This window comes from Nicotiana sylvestris, chromosome 4 (assembly GCF_000393655.2).
Source record: "Nicotiana sylvestris chromosome 4, ASM39365v2, whole genome shotgun sequence".
In the NCBI taxonomy this organism is placed as follows: Eukaryota; Viridiplantae; Streptophyta; class Magnoliopsida; order Solanales; family Solanaceae; genus Nicotiana; species Nicotiana sylvestris.
This window is the reverse complement of record NC_091060.1, coordinates 90,561,847-90,580,873: the sequence shown is the minus strand read 5'-3', so window position 1 is coordinate 90,580,873 and position 19,027 is coordinate 90,561,847. Positions and strand designations below refer to the sequence as shown.

Genomic DNA, 19,027 nt, shown 5'->3' with positions numbered 1-19,027 from the left:
AAAAAGGGGGGCGCGACACCCACGTCTCGGAATTCGATAAAATTCACATCAATAGATTCCTCATCTCCCCACGAGTTCATACATATCAAAAGTATCAAAATCTGACCATAAATGGTCCCTTAAATCCTCAAATCTAGGTCTCCAATACCAAGCCTTAGTTTCCCCAATTTTAACCCTTAAATTTCCATAATTACAGCTCATACCATAGAAACGAGTTTTAGGTTCAATAATCTTACCTCCAGACTATATCCCTTGAATCCCTCTTCAAAATCTCCCAAAAAGCTCCAAAACCGACTTAGAAATGGTGGAATAGCTCAAAAATCGCGAAGGAAATAATTTATACCTTCTGGCCCAGGCATTTCGCATCTGCGGCCAAAATCCCGCTTCTGTGGTACCGCTTTTGCGGTCTTTGAACCGCTTCTGCGGTTTTTCACTTAAATCCTAACTTTCGCATCTGCGATGCACTGCGGTCACAGCCTTCCTAGCCTCTTTTCACTTCTGCGACTTCTTTTCCGTATCTGAGGGGGTCGCACCTGCGGCCTCCCAACCAGATGCGGTTATGACAGCAACTTCAACTTCAGCTGCCATCTCAAATTTTCATTCTTTCCGTCAACCACCCGAAATCACCCCGAGGCCCCCAGGACCTCAACCAAAAGCACAAACACATCATAAACCATCATCCAAACTTATATCAATCTTCAAAACACCTTAAACAACGTCGAATCAACCAAACATATCGGATTCAAGCCTAAGTTTCAAAAATCTTCCGAATTACACTTTTGATCAAAAAGTATACCAAACCACGTCCGAATGACCTGAAATTTTGCACACTTATCCCAAATAACACAATGGAACTACTGCAACTCTCGAAATTCTATTCCGACCTCTATATCAAAATCTCACCTATCAACCGGAAAACGCCAAAATTTCAATTTCGCCAATTCAACCCTAAATCTACTCCGGACCTCTAAAACACATTCTGATCACGCTCTTAAGTCCCAAATCACCTCCTGAAGCTATCTGAATCATCGGAACTCACATTCGAGCCCTGTAACACATAAGTCAACATCCGGTTGACTTTTCCAACTTAAGTTTCCTCAAAAGAGACTAAGTGTCTCAAACCTTCTCAAAACCTTTTCGAACCCAAGCCAACCAACCCGAGCACATGTAGAACTGATAACCAAAATAATAAGAAGCAGAAATGGGAAAAACTAAGCGGTAACTCATAAGACGATTGGTCGGGTTGTCACATTACCTTTCCTAGTTGTTTGTCAATGCTTGCTTAATTGTTAAAAAGTCATTTCAAGAAGTTTAAACTGAACTTAAGAGACTTTACATATTTTCACTGTTTCATTGCTTTTTCTGGCTTTTACTGTTTCTTTATAGCCTGTTGATGTGCCTTTACGTGATTTCTTATTACTCAGTCTGCATTTATTATTATTACTCGCTGAGTTAGAGTACTCACTTTACTCCCTGCACCCCGTGTGCATATTCAGGCGCATCAGGTCCTGCTTGCGAGGGTTGAGAGAGCTTCCAGCAGATTTCGGAGATTCACTAGGTAGGTGCCCGGCGATTCGTAGCCCAGTGCTTCTCCCTCTATCTTATTTCCTTCTTAGCTATGTAATAGTTATGTCGGCTCTTTTCAAACTTGTAGTTTTTATGATAGATGTTCATGACTGGTGACACCCCGATGTCGGGCTATGTCTTCTTCCGCAAACTGTATTACCTACCTTATTTTGGGATTTATTATTATGATTAAGACTTAGTTCTATTATTTAATTGCTTAAAAATGAATTGGGAGTGTGCCGGATGGCATTGTTTTCACGAGAGGCGTCATCACGACCGGATCCGAATTTAGGGTCGTGACAATTTAGCAATAGCAGCTCTTCTAGTTTCTCATGCTCCATATAACGTTCTTAAAAACAACATTTTTTATTATTGAACGCACAAATTAGACTGCAAGTTTTGGTCATGACATAGTTTAAAATCAGAATTACTTGTCTCATTTACTAATAATTCCTTTTGGATTAGTTAAGCCTTTTCTTGGATTGTTGATACTTTTTTTCTTGCAGTTCAGTATATTTAAGATAAATTATTATTGAAAAGACCAAAACGCTTAGTCTAATTATTTTTTTTAAACATACACCAATAAATCAATACTTCATTAGCAAATCAAACTATTATCGTTCAAAAATAAACTATTTGAAGTAAACAATTCTCACTATGGATTAAATGAATTCGTGATACACGACGTGTAAAAGTGAGCTAAGAATTTGTGTAACCAACCCAACTTATTCAATTGGAGGATTGAGTGAGAGACATAATTAAAAATGGGTCACGAGAATATCTCAAATTTTTTGGATTAATGGACAAAATATAGAACAAGCTAAGAGGTTGATTTTTAACCCTTTTTTGGACTAATATAGGTACTTAACATCTAGCTAAAAAAAATTAAAAAAAAATGTTATAAATGGATATAGAGCGAGAAAAGATTTGATCTCTATTTCATTTTAACAAGAATTTTTGTAAGGATTCATCTTCATTTACTAGAATTCTAAAGAAGACCTTGAGACTTGGAATGATAATCAACTACTCTACCTATACACTTTAATCAGCCTAATTATAATTCATACGTTTTTCTATTTTATAAAAAAGTGAAGTTGGTCGACCAAGGATAGTTCCGAAATTTTGCATATATTGAAGGATAAATTGGTAAATCTGTCACTTAGGTCATGGATACATCTTTCCATAATCCGTATCTTTCCCTTTCAATCAATGTTAAGCTAATTTCTCTGGGTTTATATACTTCTTCATCTTAAGGTACTTCTTTTCTTTTTTATTGTTTTTTTATGTTTTTGTCTGCTTTTCTTCTCTATCTCTATTTTATAAGACCTATATCTAGCTTATAGTTTCCAAGGTACTTTTCCCCCTTTAATTTTGGGTTAATTTTTATCAAACTACCAAAAAGGAACCTTTCTGATGTGGAAGATAGCACTTCACAAAAAAAAAAACTTGAATTATAGATTCTTCGCTGTAACAATTCACGGAATAGCCCCCAGTTCGTTTTAATATTTGTATACCTAAGCCAATTAGATAATAAGGAAGGACAACCAAAAGATAATTTTGGCTGAAATTGTTTACACTAAAGGAGCCAATCTTTCCTATATCGTGACAAAGAAACAAAAAATATTGAATTAGACTATGCACATATGGTATTTGATGATATGCCTTGTCCATTTTATGTTATTGTGTACTTACTGATTCCTTTAAGCATTTGCTTTCACTATTCTGTTTCTTTTTTTTACGAAGTTCTTTTTTTTTTATGAAGTTCTTTATTTACACTTTTCTACATTGAATCTAAGAAATGATGACCTTTTTTTTATTGAAACATTTTGTATAATTCCCTTTCATCGTTATTGTTGTCTTTGAGTCAAATGTTTTCATGTTATTTATTTGAAATTTCTTCTGTCTCTTTGAAAGTGTACGTGGAAGGTGATGCCTCTACTAATAGCTACCTCCTAACTGATGTTTGATAGGATGGAACAAGAGAAAGCTCCAAGGAAGACACCAAACCCAGCCTATGGTCGTTTGTTCACATAAACGTAACAAAATTAAAAAGTGGAAGTTGGAAATATGAGTGTCAACGAGAGGTAACTGACAAAAAGATACTCTTTCAAGTAAGTCAGGATAAACTTTTAAAATAATTCTTTTTACTTGAAAGCAAAAAGGGTATGATAATTTATTATGTTACACTGTGGCCATTTAGTAAATCTGATGGTGTGTTAATGTGAAGCCTTTTTTCTGTTGTTAGATTGTGATGGTCCTATTGAATTTTAGGTACATAGTATAAGATTTATTCAACAGTCTCCCCTTCACAACAGGAAATCCTAAGAAGAATGTTAAGAAATGTAAGGGTCACAGTTTCGGCCACCCTTGCTTCAGCTTACCGTCAACACAAAGTCAAGTTGATTGCATATTTAATGAAATGAAAGAAGTGAAGTTAGTATGCTTGTGGTGTTGAATTATAATATTTAGGGTTAAGTTGATGGACTAGCGTTTTAGGATATTCATATGGAGACCATCAATTTGTCTTTGATGGTTCTGTGACACTTTCATCTGGAAGGTACTGTACATGTTAAGTTTGATGCTTTTTTTTATTTAAAAAAGGGACTCATTCATTTCTTTATAGGATGTTGCATATGTATACCTTTTCAATGCCAGGTACTCTATAATTACAGTATCTCATGGATTGTGGATTCTTTTCCTCTAATACAATTTGATGTGTTATCTAAGTGAACTTCATTAATCCAAATCAAACATATCTAACATCAATACATGTGCACTTAGCATTACTCATACACATTGAATGATATTTTTTCCCTTTTCTTCTTATGCAGCACTTACATTATAGGTAATTATTGCCTATATTGCAACATATGCAGATATATGTAGGTAGTAATATCGCCTATATTGATCAGTCTTGTTACTAACTTATTCATCTGAGTACCAACTTGGTTCTGGCAAACTTACTAATTTCTCATGTTTATATGCGGCTCTTGCCTTGATCATAAACAGAAGTATGAACAATCTGACCATACTTTTTCTTTTGTTGAGAAAGAATACTTTATCATCAATATTTGTTTATCAAATAATAACCATCTATAATATTTAACAGAGGCATGGTTACATTGACAACGTATGGTACTACTCACTATAAAACTATTTATGTGCAGTTGTTGCCTTGGTCGTGAACAGAAGTATGAACAACCTAACTGTACTTTTTCTTTTGTGGAGAAAGAATACTTTATTATCAATATTTGTGTATCAAATAAGAAACTTCTATAGCATTTAACTGGGGTATGGTTACAATGACAATATATGGTACTACTCTCTATAAAACTATTTATGTGCAGCTCTTGCTCTTGGTCGTGAACAGAAGTACAAACAAACTGTGTACTTTTTCTTTTGTTGAGAAAGCATCAATATTTGTGTATCAAATAAGAATCTTCTATGGCATTTAACAGAGACATGGTTACACTGACAATATATAGTAATACTCACTAAAACTACGTTTCTACTAAACTTCTATCTTTGTAAACTAAGTTACTGGATAACTAATGAAGACATTTTGTGCATTGCTGATAAAATGTTGCGGATTTTATGCAATACCTCTTCCTACAACAGAACTTCATAGAATAATCTGGAAAAAGGATAATGATGGCAACTACTCTGTCAGCTCTTGCTATAAGCTTTGAACCTTAAGCCATCCTCTCACACAACTGGCAATTGAACTTATATGGAAAAGTATATAGTCTCTTTACTTCTAGCCCTCCTCTCCATAGTTATTGGTTTTATTTGAACAACATTGTCTAATGATTGTCTGACAAAAGGTTACACCTTATGTAATAGATTTTAACTTTGCTCCAGTAACTCAGAAGACATAAGTTTTTCTTTGCATTGTCCCATAGCTACTTAAGAATGCAAGTGTTCTATCTATGTTTGTAGTTAAATGGAATCATGCATGGTGATCTAAGAGGCGCTACCAACAGCTTTCGGAAGGAAGATAGGAACACAAGGCCTTTTCAAATACGGTACCTGCTTGAATAATATGGGCAAGCTAAAAGAAAGAAACTCCTGATGTTCTGAAGATGCATCTGCAATATACACACGAGAATGCAAATACAGATTTGAAGATGCATCTGCGATATACACACGAGAGCGCAAATGTTTGCACCTTTTAACTTTTAGACTAACTTACAAGATGTATATGACTTACTACATAACATTTGGTGTTAATTAATAAAGTTGATTACTTATACTAGATTCTGTTGTTGAAGTGTTGGTCATAGGGCCCGTGCTCTGCACGGGCAGCTAGCATCTAGTTTATTGAAAGAGCAAAAGAAAATAAAAGAGGTTCATTACAAACCGAGACCAATCTTGTCATGACCCCGGTTGGCCCTCCGTGAACCATCGTGATGACACCTAGTCTCTATGACTAGATAAGCCTAATTTGCGGAAGAAAAACCAAAATTTGCGGAAGTAAACAATTTAAAATAGAAATAAAGTAGTAACAGTATTTAAATGTGCCGCTCGGCTTACACCATGTTTCACTCTCAATACCAATATATAAATCCAAGACCCGGAAACCCACGAATCATAAGCTAAGATCAATACTACATAGCTCTAACTTCGTAATGTCTAATAAGAACAGGAAAGTACAGAAGGGATAAATACTAAAAGCAGGAATAGAAAGGGACTTCTCGGTCTGCGGACGCGGCAGATGTACCTCGAAGTCTCTAGAGGAGTCGTCTCCTCAAGAATGATAGGCCTGAATAGCAGTACCTGGATCTGCACATGAAAAACATGCGCAAAAGGGGCATGAGTACACCACACCGGTACTCAATAAGTGCCAAGCCTAACCTCGGTTGGGTAGTGACGAGGAAGGTCAGGGCCCTACTGAGGTTAAATAAAATATAAAGATGGCAGGATAAGATAAGCAGTGCAATTGAGAATCTACAATAAGAATCTATACAAGATAATAAGAGTACAATAACGGAAACAGAGATGAAGGCAAACCACAAGGAAGTACCACTAATAACAAGGATGATAACCGGGGATCTCTTGGTATCCTCAATACATGCTAGGGATCTATTGGTATCCCGATAATCTCTTGGTATCCTCAATATATGCTAGGGATCTCTTGGTATCCCGAGTATCTCTTGGTATCCTAGGGATCTCTCGGTATCCCGAGGATCTCTTGGTATCCTCAATATATGCTAGGGATCTCTTGGTATCCTCAATATACGTGCCAGGGATCTCTTGGTATCCCGCACCTCAGTTCAGATCATAAATACGTACAGGGGATCTCCCGGAATGCCGTCCCGTAGTCCCAAATTAAAAACACACAGAAGCAACACAAGAATACTCAACTAAATGCTAATTTCGTACCAAGTAAATAGTTAATTCTAGCCTAACATGTTTCACGTAATGCAATTAAAGCAGTTTAAGCAAATAGACAATTAAGTCAATTCAACATGCTTTTCTAAACTACAACAGGCTAAATTCGCAAGTAGAATAAAGCAGGAAAAAGGAACTCAATTGAAATACTTAAAGTAAAATCGGATTTTCAACAATTAGCTTAAGTACGCACTCGTCACCTCACGTACAAGGCATTTCAATTATCAAATATATCATATCCTAAGGGGAAGGTCCCCCACACAAGGTTAGACAAGCCACTTACCTCGAACCGGCTCAAAATCAACCCGACACCACGTCTTTACCACGAGTACTCGACTACAAATGGCTAAAATCTATTCAATTCAATTGCATAATATAAATAACACCTCAAGTAACTGATTCTACAATTAAATTTTAAGCTAATACGCGAATTATGTAAAATGACGAAAATGCCCCTCGGGCCCATGCCTCGGAAGCGGGTAAAATTTATATTTTTAGAATTCTCACACTCTCACGAGTTCATGCATAACAAAATTACCAAAATCGGGCCTCAAATGGTCCCTCAAATCATTACTCAAAGGTCTCCAATACTAAGCCCTAGCTTCCCCAAATTTTCACCATTAATTTCCATGATTTCTAGCTCTAATCCGTGAAATAATAGCATAGGAACGAGTTTTAGGTCCAAATTCCTTATCTCAATAAAGTTCCCTTGAAATCCTTCTTTCAAATCGTCCCAAAAGCTCCCAAGCCGTGATAAAAATGATGAAATAAACCCCAAAGTCGCGGAACCCCTTTTAAAATAATCTGCCCAGCAGTTTACGCATCTGCGGCCTTGGGACCGCTTCTGCGGTCCTGCTTTTGCAGAGAATCGACCACATCTGCAAAAATCACTAACGTCCCAAAAATCCGCTCCTGCGTACATTTTCCCCACCTGCGGCATCGCTGGTGCGGTATGCTTCTCGCACCTGTGGCTCCTACTGGACTTCCCCAATTCCGCTTCTGCGGCTCCGCACCTACGGGACCCAAACCGCAGGTGCGGTTATTACAGATACCAACAATACAAAAATCTTCCTAAGTCCAAATTCAACTTCCGTTAAGCACCTGAAACTCACTCGAGGCCCCCGGGACCTCAACCAAACATGTCAACCAATCCTAAAATATCATTCAAACTTGTTCCAACCTTTGAAACGCTCAAAACAACACCAAAACACCAACTTAACCTCGTCAAGCCTAAGAACTCCAAAACTCTAGAAATACGCTTTCGGTCAAAAATTCTATCAAACCTCGTCCGAATGACCTAAAATTTTGCACACACGTCACATTCAACACTACGGAGCTACTCCAACTTCCGGAATTTCATTCCGACCCTTGGATTAAAATCTCACTATCAGACCGAAAACTCCAAAAATTCAACTTTCGGCATTTCAAGCTTAAATTAGCTACGGATCTCCAAAACACAATCCGATCACGCCCCTAAGCCCGATATCACCCAACGGAGCTAACGAAACCATCGGATTTCCATTCCGAGGCCGTCTTCATACTGTTCTGACTACGGCCAATTTTCCAACACCTAAACCCTCATTTAGGGACTAAGTGTCCCAAAACTCTCCGAAACTCAAAACCGAACATCCCGGCAAATCAAAATAACATAAATAAACTCAGGGAAAACATTTAATAGGGGATCAGGGCGTTAATTCTTAAGACGACCGGCCGGGTTGTCACAAATCTAGTAGAAAAGAGTTCCATTGAAGTTTACCAAATATAAACAAAACATTTAAAGGTGGGAAGCTCCAAATACAATTCTCCAAAGCAAATCCAAGCAGAGCTCTTGATTTCCCAAAAAGTGTGCTAGAGGGTCTGCCTCCCTATAACCTAAAAACATGCTCAATAAACCTAAAAATGTCCCTATAACCTAAGAGCCCGTTTGGACATAAAGAGTTTTTTTCCTTTTTTAAAAAAAATCATCACTTTTTTCCGAAATCAGTGTTTGTTTATAAAATTTTCAATTTTCACTTGAAGATGCATTTTGGAAATTTTCGAAAATTTGAAAAACTCCAAAAATCTGTTTTTCAAAAATTTCATTCAAATCACTCACAAAACTTCAAAAACAACCTAAAATTATATTCATGCTCAAACACAACTCAAAAGTTTAAATACAATTTTTACTTGAAATTTTTTTCACTTTTTTTGGAATTTTACTCTTATGTCCAAATGCCCGCTAAAAACGTGCTCAATTTTGAAATCAAATGCAGTGGGGATGCCACACTCAAAAACTGCTGACGTGGACACACTCGAAAAGAGTCCGAAACCTAAATGTGGTTCTTTTGGACTCAAAATACTTTTTTGAGTATAAAAAAAATTACATTTCTATATAAAACGCGGTTCATAACCGCGTTTTATATAAAACACTTTAGCATACCGCGTTTTACCTAGTACCTGAAAGACAACTATATAAAATGCGGTTCAGTATCGCGTTTTATATAAAACGTGGTATTAAATCGCGTTTTATATAGTAGAATAATATAACCCTTCCTTTTTCCCACATTTCTGTCCCAGTCCCCCCCCCCCCCATTTTTTAAAAAAAATAGCGGTCCCACCCCCTCCATTAACAAAAAAACCTCGTGTGGACCCCACTCGTCCCTTAAAAAAAGATATTATTGGTCCTACATCCTAGCCAAGCCTTCTATTATTGTGGGTTGCTTGTTTCGGAGTCAAAATTTCAAATCTTTAACTTTCCGAAAAATATAATTCGAGGTATTCCGATTTAGTTTATGTCCAAACTCATGTAAATAATGCATATTAGTTGTTTTGAATGTATTGTATGTTGTTTTGTGTTTTTTTTTTGCAATTAAATTGGTATGTTATTTTTATCCGGACTAAGATATTAATATTGTAAAAAAATATGTAAAAATTGTGAAATCGTTATTATTTGTTAATAAAAATATTAATAAAGTACTATTACTATTTTATATGTATTTTTGTGAAAGTTTTGTGATTATAATGTATTTGTCTTGTTTTATCTGATTTAAATTATTTATTTGCTTAAAGACTAATAATATAGTGACTTTTAGGGTAGTAAAATGTAATGCCTTTTAGCGTAGTAAAATGTAGTGTCTTTTTGTGTAGTATAATGTAGTGCCTTTTAGCGTAGTTTCCATGTAGTTTAAGTATCTCTTATACTCAAAATACGTCAAAATAGCTTATAGATCAAACACAAACTTTGTTCAATTATAGTCAACATATATTTGGTGCTACTGGGCCGCAAATATCGAGCTTGGAACCCATATATGAATCTTTAATAATTAAATATTATATAATCATAAAAATTAATTATTTAATTTACAAACAAACATATAAAATTATAAAACTAACATGTAAAATAATAAAACTAATACATAGAATAAATTGGTACTACTGGGATCCAAATATCGAGCATGAAACCCATATATAAATATTTAATTATAAAAATTAATTATTTAATTTACAAACTAACATATAAAATTATAATAAAACTAATACATAGAAGAATTTAGGATATCTTGGTGCTTCTAGGCTCCAAATATCGAGCCTGGAACTCATATGTGAATATTTAATTATAAAAATTACTTATTTAATTTACAACCTAACATATAAAATTATAATAAAACTAATACATAGAAGAATTTAAGATATCTTAGTGCTACTGTGCCTCAAATATCGAGTATGAAACCCTTATATGAATATTTATTTATAAAAATTAATTATTTAAATTACAAACTAACATATAAAATTATAATAAAACTAACAAATGGAAGAATTTAGGATATCTTGGTGCTACTGGGCCACAAATATCGAGCCTGGAACTCATATATGAATCTTTAATAATTAAATATTATATAATTATAAAAATTAATTATTTAATTTACAAACAAATATAAAATTATAAAACTAACATGTAAAATAATAAACTAACACATCGAATAAATTGGTGCTACTGGGCTCCAAATATCGAGTCTTGAACCCATATGTGAATATTTAGTTATAAAAACTAATTATTTAATTTACAAACTAACATATAAAATTATAATAAAAATAACACATAGAAGAATTTAGGATATCTTGGTACTATTGGGCCTCAAATATCGAGTCTGGAACCCTTATGTGAATATTTATTTATAAAAATTAATTATTTAATTTACAAACTAACATATTAAATTACAAAACTAACATGTAATTAATGTTGTTTACTTTACAGTAGACGACGTGGAGGTGCCGCCTATTCATCCCGGACCTTCCAGCAATGCGCTACTCTCGTTAAACGGCGATCATAGGTCCACCCACTTATGGGAGGGTGAGTTATTGACCCACACTCTCCGCGCCAGGAGAGTGGACGACATGTGGGACTTTCTGCATGCCAGAGTTCTCCATGACCATATAGTCGTGCGTCTGTGGGACACGTGTTTCTACAGGATGATTGAGATCGGGCGGTTGCAGCTCGATTGGTATTTGGTCACAGTCCTGATAGAGCAGTGGCGACTAGAGACGCACATATTCCACCTGCCTATTGGCAAGGCCACCGTCACACTGTAGGACGTGGAGGTTTTATATGGGCTGCCCGTTGATGGACTGCCCATTGCTTTGCCGAATGGCATGAGAGAGATGACACGTGTGTAGCACCTGGACATGCTGCAGCGGCTCATTGCTTTTCGGCTAGAGGATGAGACTGTACTGCATGGGACCATTCGTTTTTCATTGACAACTATTCGACTGTGGTTAGAGGCATTGCATCCTCAGATCGATGACACTACACCAGATGATCATGTTGACTGATAACGAGGTTGGTGCTACTCCTAATGTTTGGAGGGGTCTTGTTCCCGAACACTTCGGGGAACCTAGTCAGCTTGAGATTTCTTCATCATCTTGAGCGGCTAGATGATTTACCCCAATACAACTGGGGCTCTGCTGTTCTCGCCTACTTGTATAGATCCATGTGTTGAGCGAGCATGGGCACCCAGTGTGAGGTTGCTGGATTCTTGCTGCAACTACAGGTGACAACATATTCGAATACTCTATTCATTTTAACATACCTAGTAAAAATATATCTTAACTTTTACGTTGACTTTTTATGTTAGGTTTGGGCCTGGAAGCGGTTCCTACAGTTGCAGCCACCTCTACCACCATTAGATCCGGATGTACCACCGGAGTTTCTCCCTCTAGCTAGGAGGTGGGTACTCAGGCGGGGACATATGCGCGTGTACGAGGCTCGACATAATTTCTCCTCTTGCCGGGATATATTGGATTTAATGGATGGCGCACAAGTAAATGTACATCTAAGTTTACTTGTCATTGCTTCAAACAGAAGTTGTGTATACTGACGTTTTGTGTTCTTCCTTAATAGTTCATCTGGACGCTATACAACGACGCGCTGATAGATGGCTTGCCTGATTGTTGCTCAGCCTGCGGTGATATGTTTTTGCTCTTTCGTCCCGTTGTTCTGCCTTGATAGTATGGATCATCATGCCACCGAGTGAGTACTTTGTAATTTGGCAGGCCGCAACTCGTACCGACATCGCCCACCTGGGAGACCACACATTACCAGCGCGATGATCGTACCAGGGTGGATAACGCATATTTGGCATGGCTACAGGATCATATATTACTTGGGATCAGCGATTAGAGTTGATTCCACCCCCCTCCACCGACTCGGGAGGATACTGAGCATGATTATATTCCCTGGTACCGTGGCGTTACCTGACTTTTTGTCCGGAACCCCATCACTGAGCTGGCGGTCGGTACGTTCCATAGGCTAGGAGGCACGAGGCACTGGTATGTTATTTGGTATTCTTACTTATAACTGTGATATAGCATTCTGTAATTTATGTTTTACATGTTGTGCAGGCTATTGGTCTACATTTAGTCCACCAGTTGGGACGGCAGATGCAACAGCATGTCGGCGATCCTGCGGTCGCTTTGTAGGAGTATGGCTGGCAGTTTACAGAGTTGGTTGTCCAGACACTACAGCGAGCCAGAGAGGACGAGCGCTTAGAGCACATCCCTACTTATGTGGCGCCAGAGAACTACCATCAGGGTAGGCTTGTCCCACGCGCGAAGGGACAGGTATGAGGTAGGGGTGCCCCACGAGGGCGTGGGGGCCGGCGAGGAGGTGGTCCCCAGCAAGGGGGAGTTGAGCCACCTGATGAGGATATTGGAGTTGATCTGTCGAGTTACCTCCCTCAGCCAGACGAGCATTCCAGCAGCATGTCGTCGTATAGCCTTCAGCTGGCGCTGCGAGCATCGCATGTGACCTCGTCAGATCCATTGTTGATCACGGGCACTAGCATTACCGGAGATTGGGAGTAGTTATTTTCAGGCCCATCGACTGCTGCTGAGTACCGGTTGACCCGAGATGTGGATGGTGGTCGCCGACTGAGTTTTGGCTCATCGTCGACGGGTGTTGTGGATCTTTCACAAGCGCAAGTATGTTTATATTACTATTAAATTTAAATTTATAAAGTTAAATTTAAATAACTTTATAATTTTCTTATTAATGCTTCATTCCAGCCCGTCATGGAGGCCACTTTGTGTGATGCTAAGCGGGACCCTACGGATGATTATATTCAGGAGCTCGATGAGACCATGGTAAGAATTTTTTTTTACTTAACATGTACATTACTAATATATATTTTCATATACTGAGCTGACTTATTGTTTTGTAGGTTGCTGATGGACCGACGGCCCCTTCTACCGGTCCTGCCAGCATTACTGACAATCATATTACAGTGCATCCTCATATAAAGAGGCGACGTGATGATGATGATCCTGATAGCGTATCCGGGCGGGAAGGAATGCGCCTCGGGCCAGCGGCTGCATTGAAACACGCAGGCTGTGGGACACATTGATTTTCTTTTCTTTTTTTGTCTTTTTTATGTACACTATGTAAATAATAACAATATTTTTTATGCTTACATAATATGCGCACTGTGTTTTAATTTCCCCGTTTCTTCTTTATTTTAACACTACAATACAAATACAAACATAGAAACTTAAACATAATTTAAATGCAATACAAATAATGAAAACATATGACACGGAAAACATAAAGATAAAGTACTACACTCAACACATACATGTAATACATTAGTTATCACCACCTAGTATTCTCTGCTCCAACCACTTAAATTTTTCTTCCACCTTATTTTTTTCTTCTTCTACCTCTTTGAGTTTCTCCTTCAACTCCGCAACTTCTCGTTTGTATTCTCGTTCATATTCCCACTGTTTTTTGGTCAAATCATGAAGAAACTGCAAAGATTGTTTGTAGCATTCCTGGTGACAGGGTTCATCAATCCATACCCTAAAATTGCAAAAAAGTTCGTCGGGAATCCTATGAAACTTGTTCACACACATCCAGTAGTGGCGTCCAACTTCACCATCATCCCAACAGTATTTCATGATGCATTTTTTTGCGGCACTCACACCTTGGTACATAAAGGCGTTCAGATTTTTGTTAAAGCGTAAAAAAACCTTGCTTTTACGGAAAGATTTGCTATTATTTATTGTTAAGCGCAGAAAATAACTAGAATGCGCCCGTTATTTATAGGCAAGGCAACACACAAAACATAGTATTTAACCGCACTATATATATTCACGCAAAACGTAGTATTTAACCGCGCTAAACTTGGCTTGTTAAAGATTCTTTCTGATACAAAACAATTTTTTGCAGTCGTGCAGCTTTTCAGAACGATAAGACAACATACAAAATATAGTATTCAACCGCGCTATATATATTCACACAAAACATAGTATTTAACCGCGCTATATATGGCGTGTTAAAAATTTTTCTGAAACAAAACAGCTTTTTCGCAATCGGGCAACTTTTCAGATTGACAAGACAACGCACAAAATGTAGTATTTAACCGCGTTAAATATATTCACTTATTTATCAAACATCTTCCTCCTCTAACAGTGTAGTTTTCTAATAAATTTAGAGCGAAACTCGAAAGTGAACGTAAAAATTATCCGTTTTTAATCCAATACTTTTTTTGATTACATGATTGGGAGGGAGAAATTCATTAATTTACTCAACTGAAAAATCTTAAATATCAATAAGATGTAATAAGACTGTGGAAACATAATTTTATTTGATACATCTTTCAACATAAACAAGTACAGACACTTATTACAAAAAATATTACGAAAACAAAACACTAGGTGTATCCTTGATAGTTGGGTACATTAGACGAACTTTCTCCAGGAGCTGGATTACCACCGCTACCCAAACCAGCTGAAGGACATTTACGACGGTCGTGTCCTGTTTGCGAGCATATGCCACATTTGCGCGCATAAATGGTATCACCAACATCCATTTGGTTCCGTATACGCGTTCTCTTTTGCACTTGTAGCTTGCGCAAATAGTCCTTGTTATACAACATTTTAAATGGCTCTGGCGGCCAATAATGCTCAACACCCACTGGCTGCAACTGCCCACTATATGTGTTTAAGTATGCAGCAACACTGTATTGCCTTTCAACGTAGTTGGTTGGCCCTAAACCTGTTTGTTGAAAGCACTTCATGGCATGTGAGCACGACATGTGGTAGATGGTCTATTTTCCACATGAACACAACCTGCTGGCTTCATTTATAGTGTGTATATTATTCCCCCGGTGTTGATGCATAGCGGTGCGGACTTCAAAAATACCCCGGTCGTGATCTTACTGTAAATATGAATGTCAATGTGCTCACCTCCTATATTTCTCAAATCTTTTCATCGGTATTGGCATAAATTCAACACCCATCTCCATCAATTCCGATGCACCTCTATGTCTTTCAACAAACCTCTCCGCCGTTTGTTTGAATGTCATCCGGACCATGGTAGTTACAGGCAATCCACGTGCAGACTTTAACAACCCGTTGAAAGACTCCGACGCATTTGTAGTCAGGGTTCTCCATTGTCTTCCACCATCCGCATGCAATGTCCACTTGTGAAGCTCATATCGCATCAACTAATGATAGGCTCTTTCGTCTAACTGCCGGATCGATTCCATATGCCTCCTGAATTTGCACGGCTAGCGATCAGTTGCAGCCATTCACATTAAATCATGCAAGTCCTTGTTGGGATATTTCTTCTGGAAATTGACAAGTGCCTCACATAGTAATAGTGGTATGCATAGGGTCCCTACCATTTAGGCAAATGCTCTACAGAACTTAATATACCACCATGCCGATTAGATACTAGACAAATACCTGAACGTTGTTTGACAATGTGCTGCTTCAAGTGGTTCAAAAATAGCGTCCACGTCTCTTCGCTTTCATTTGCACATATGGCAAAGACAAGTGGAAATATTTGTCCATTGGCTTTTTCTACAACGGCAATCAGCAGCTTAATATCATACTTTCCATAGTCATGATTACCGTCTATGGAAATTACCGGAAGATAATGCACAAAACCATCAATTGCTGGTTTAAATGCCCAGAACACATATCTGAATATATATATTCCGATCTTTCTACATTCTGCTCAAGCTTTCATTCAACAACAGTCCTGGGGTTGAAGTGTTTCAGTGTGGCCATGTACCTGGGTAGAGATGCAAATGACTTATCTCATTCACCATAAATAATTTCAAATGCACGTTTGCGTCCGAGATATGCCTTTCTTTTGGTAATAGTACACCAATATTCCTAGTGGATGGATGTAATACACTCTTTAATCTTGTACCTAATGGACACTTCCAATTGTGGAATCAGTTGAAGAGAAATCAAGTCAACATCCAAGTTGAAGTGATTCCCATTGAATGTGTCCATTTCACAATTGTGTGTGCTAATATATTTACCCACTTTCCACAATCCTGTTTCCTTCTTGCTCGTACGCAGCATCCAGTGGCAACCCGTAAACCATCTACGGAAAACGACCTTGTAGACATCCGGACTTGACTCCCATACCATCATCTCATGACACTCTCTTACGTTGTACATTTTACAAGCCCTGGATAGGCGAGATTTATCGGGAAAAAATATGCCCTTTGCCAGCACCACTGGTCTAGACTCATCCCACATTGCTGATCGAATTTCGTCAAGACTCCTTGTGAGGGCATCCATATCCGGCATACTTGGAAAATTATCAAGGTAGGGAATATGCCTTGAATGAAATGGCACGTGGGACTCATACACTCTTGGTCTAATGGGAGGTGGAGCATGCTCCCTCGTCAGCTCAGGTTCGACATTCACTTCCTCCTCACCATTACCCTCGTCAGGGAAGGGTGTGTCATCTACAGACTCATCAGTATTGTTGTCATAATCACTATTATCTTCCTAACTCTGTGCATCTGCCAAATCCCGAGTAAATACGTCGTCTACGGGCAACTGAGTGAGGTCACGACCATCAAGTTGCTCGTTTTCACTGCACAAACAACAAAATGATAAGCTACTCAAATTGATAAATACTTTACATATAGTTGTATCACTTCACTTACAAGTCGTAATGTGTTGACATTCCATGATAGATATTATCCTGTTGATGATGACTCCCGGATGGACCACCGTGATCCAACACACCAAAACTACGCATATTCCAACTAAGCGTAGGGTGTAACCATATCTGGACGGTACCCCCTGTGGAATATATGAGTGTTAATGCAAATCAATACAACAAAAAATAAGCATCGTAACATAAAGAAAAATTAAAGTTTACCAGTCGTCTTGTGGATTATGTAAAGTATGAGAGAAATTATTTCCTCGCTCCTCGTTCGCCCATGGAGATGAGTTTAGATCCGGCCAAACTCTTTCAGCCGAAACCTGTTGGGCTACAACTGCTCCAGAATAACCACCCGATGATTGAGAGTTATCACTAATCTGCGCAATATCATTATTGCGAACATCTTCATGCTTCACATTCATTTCTAACATTTTTATCAAAATAAGTTCCCGATATTCATCCAGAGTCCCCAAAAAATCTCTCAGAGTTTCATCATCCTCGATGTTAAATTTAGCGTAACAAGCAACCCCTTGCGAAGTCACAGAATACGGATATCTTCCGGTTATTTTAAGATTCACCGAACGCTTGCTTAACCTCATTTTATTGCATAACAACGATACCAGTCTATCTTACTCCATTGTAAGTGGCAACTTAACATGACTTTATGGAGATAAACTATAGCTCACTGAGTTATTCGCCACCACAACCTCACCCCCCAATATAATGAAACCCTTACTTTTCACTCTTCTAACATTGTGAAAAAAGTTTGATAATTTAACAACAAGACAAATTTATCACGAAGTTGGAGTATTTCTGAATGATTTTTTTCAAAACTCTTAACGCCTTTAAATAAGACAATGTCCAATTTTGGGGGTCAAATTTTTGGAAGTAAAACACGGTTTAAAAGGGCGTTTTACATATTTGAATTATTGTTATGTCAGTTAAGCGTAGAAGAGTTATTGGTGGGCTCACAAAATACATAGAATGCGGTTTAATACCATGTTTTATATAAAATACGGTACTGAACTGCGTTTTATATAGTTATCTTTTCAGGTACTAGGTAAAACACGGTATGCTATAGCGTTTTATATAAAACACGGAGCGTTTTAACGTTCCAAACGGTCGTTAAGGTAAAATGCGGTTATAAAAATGTAATCTTCTATATATTATTAAAAGGAGAGGACAAAGCCATCTCCTTAAGCCAAGTGGCAGCCTAAAAAAAAGCCACATGGCATAATTAGTTACTAATTATTTATTGGTTATTATTTTTAATTCAAAACTATATAAAAAACAAAAATAAAAAATAAAAACTAGCAACTATATATATATATATATATATATATTTATAATTAACTATAATAAAAAACAAAAATATAAATATATAAAAAAAATAACTACCATTCAAATTGGGTGGAAGTAGTTTCAAGTTGGGTTTCAAAATCTATATCTATATCTATATCTATATATTATTAAAAGGAGAGGACAAAGCCATCTCCTTAAGCCAAGTGGCAGCCTAAAAAAAACCCACATGGCATAATTAGTTACTAATTAGTTATTGGTTATTATTTTTAATTTAAATATCTATAAAAAACAAAAATAAAAAATAAAAACTAGCAACTATAT

General features: G+C 37.3%; 1 long non-coding RNA gene across 1 annotated transcript; it reads left to right on the top strand.

The window, feature by feature from the left end:
- The first annotated feature begins 2,755 nt into the window (after window positions 1-2,755).
- Window positions 2,756-5,821, top strand: LOC104215916 (uncharacterized). Its single transcript, XR_708345.2, has 3 exons — window positions 2,756-2,820; window positions 3,537-3,677; window positions 5,506-5,821. It is a non-coding gene; the product is annotated as an uncharacterized lncRNA (long non-coding RNA).
- Window positions 5,822-19,027: the final 13,206 nt, after the last annotated feature.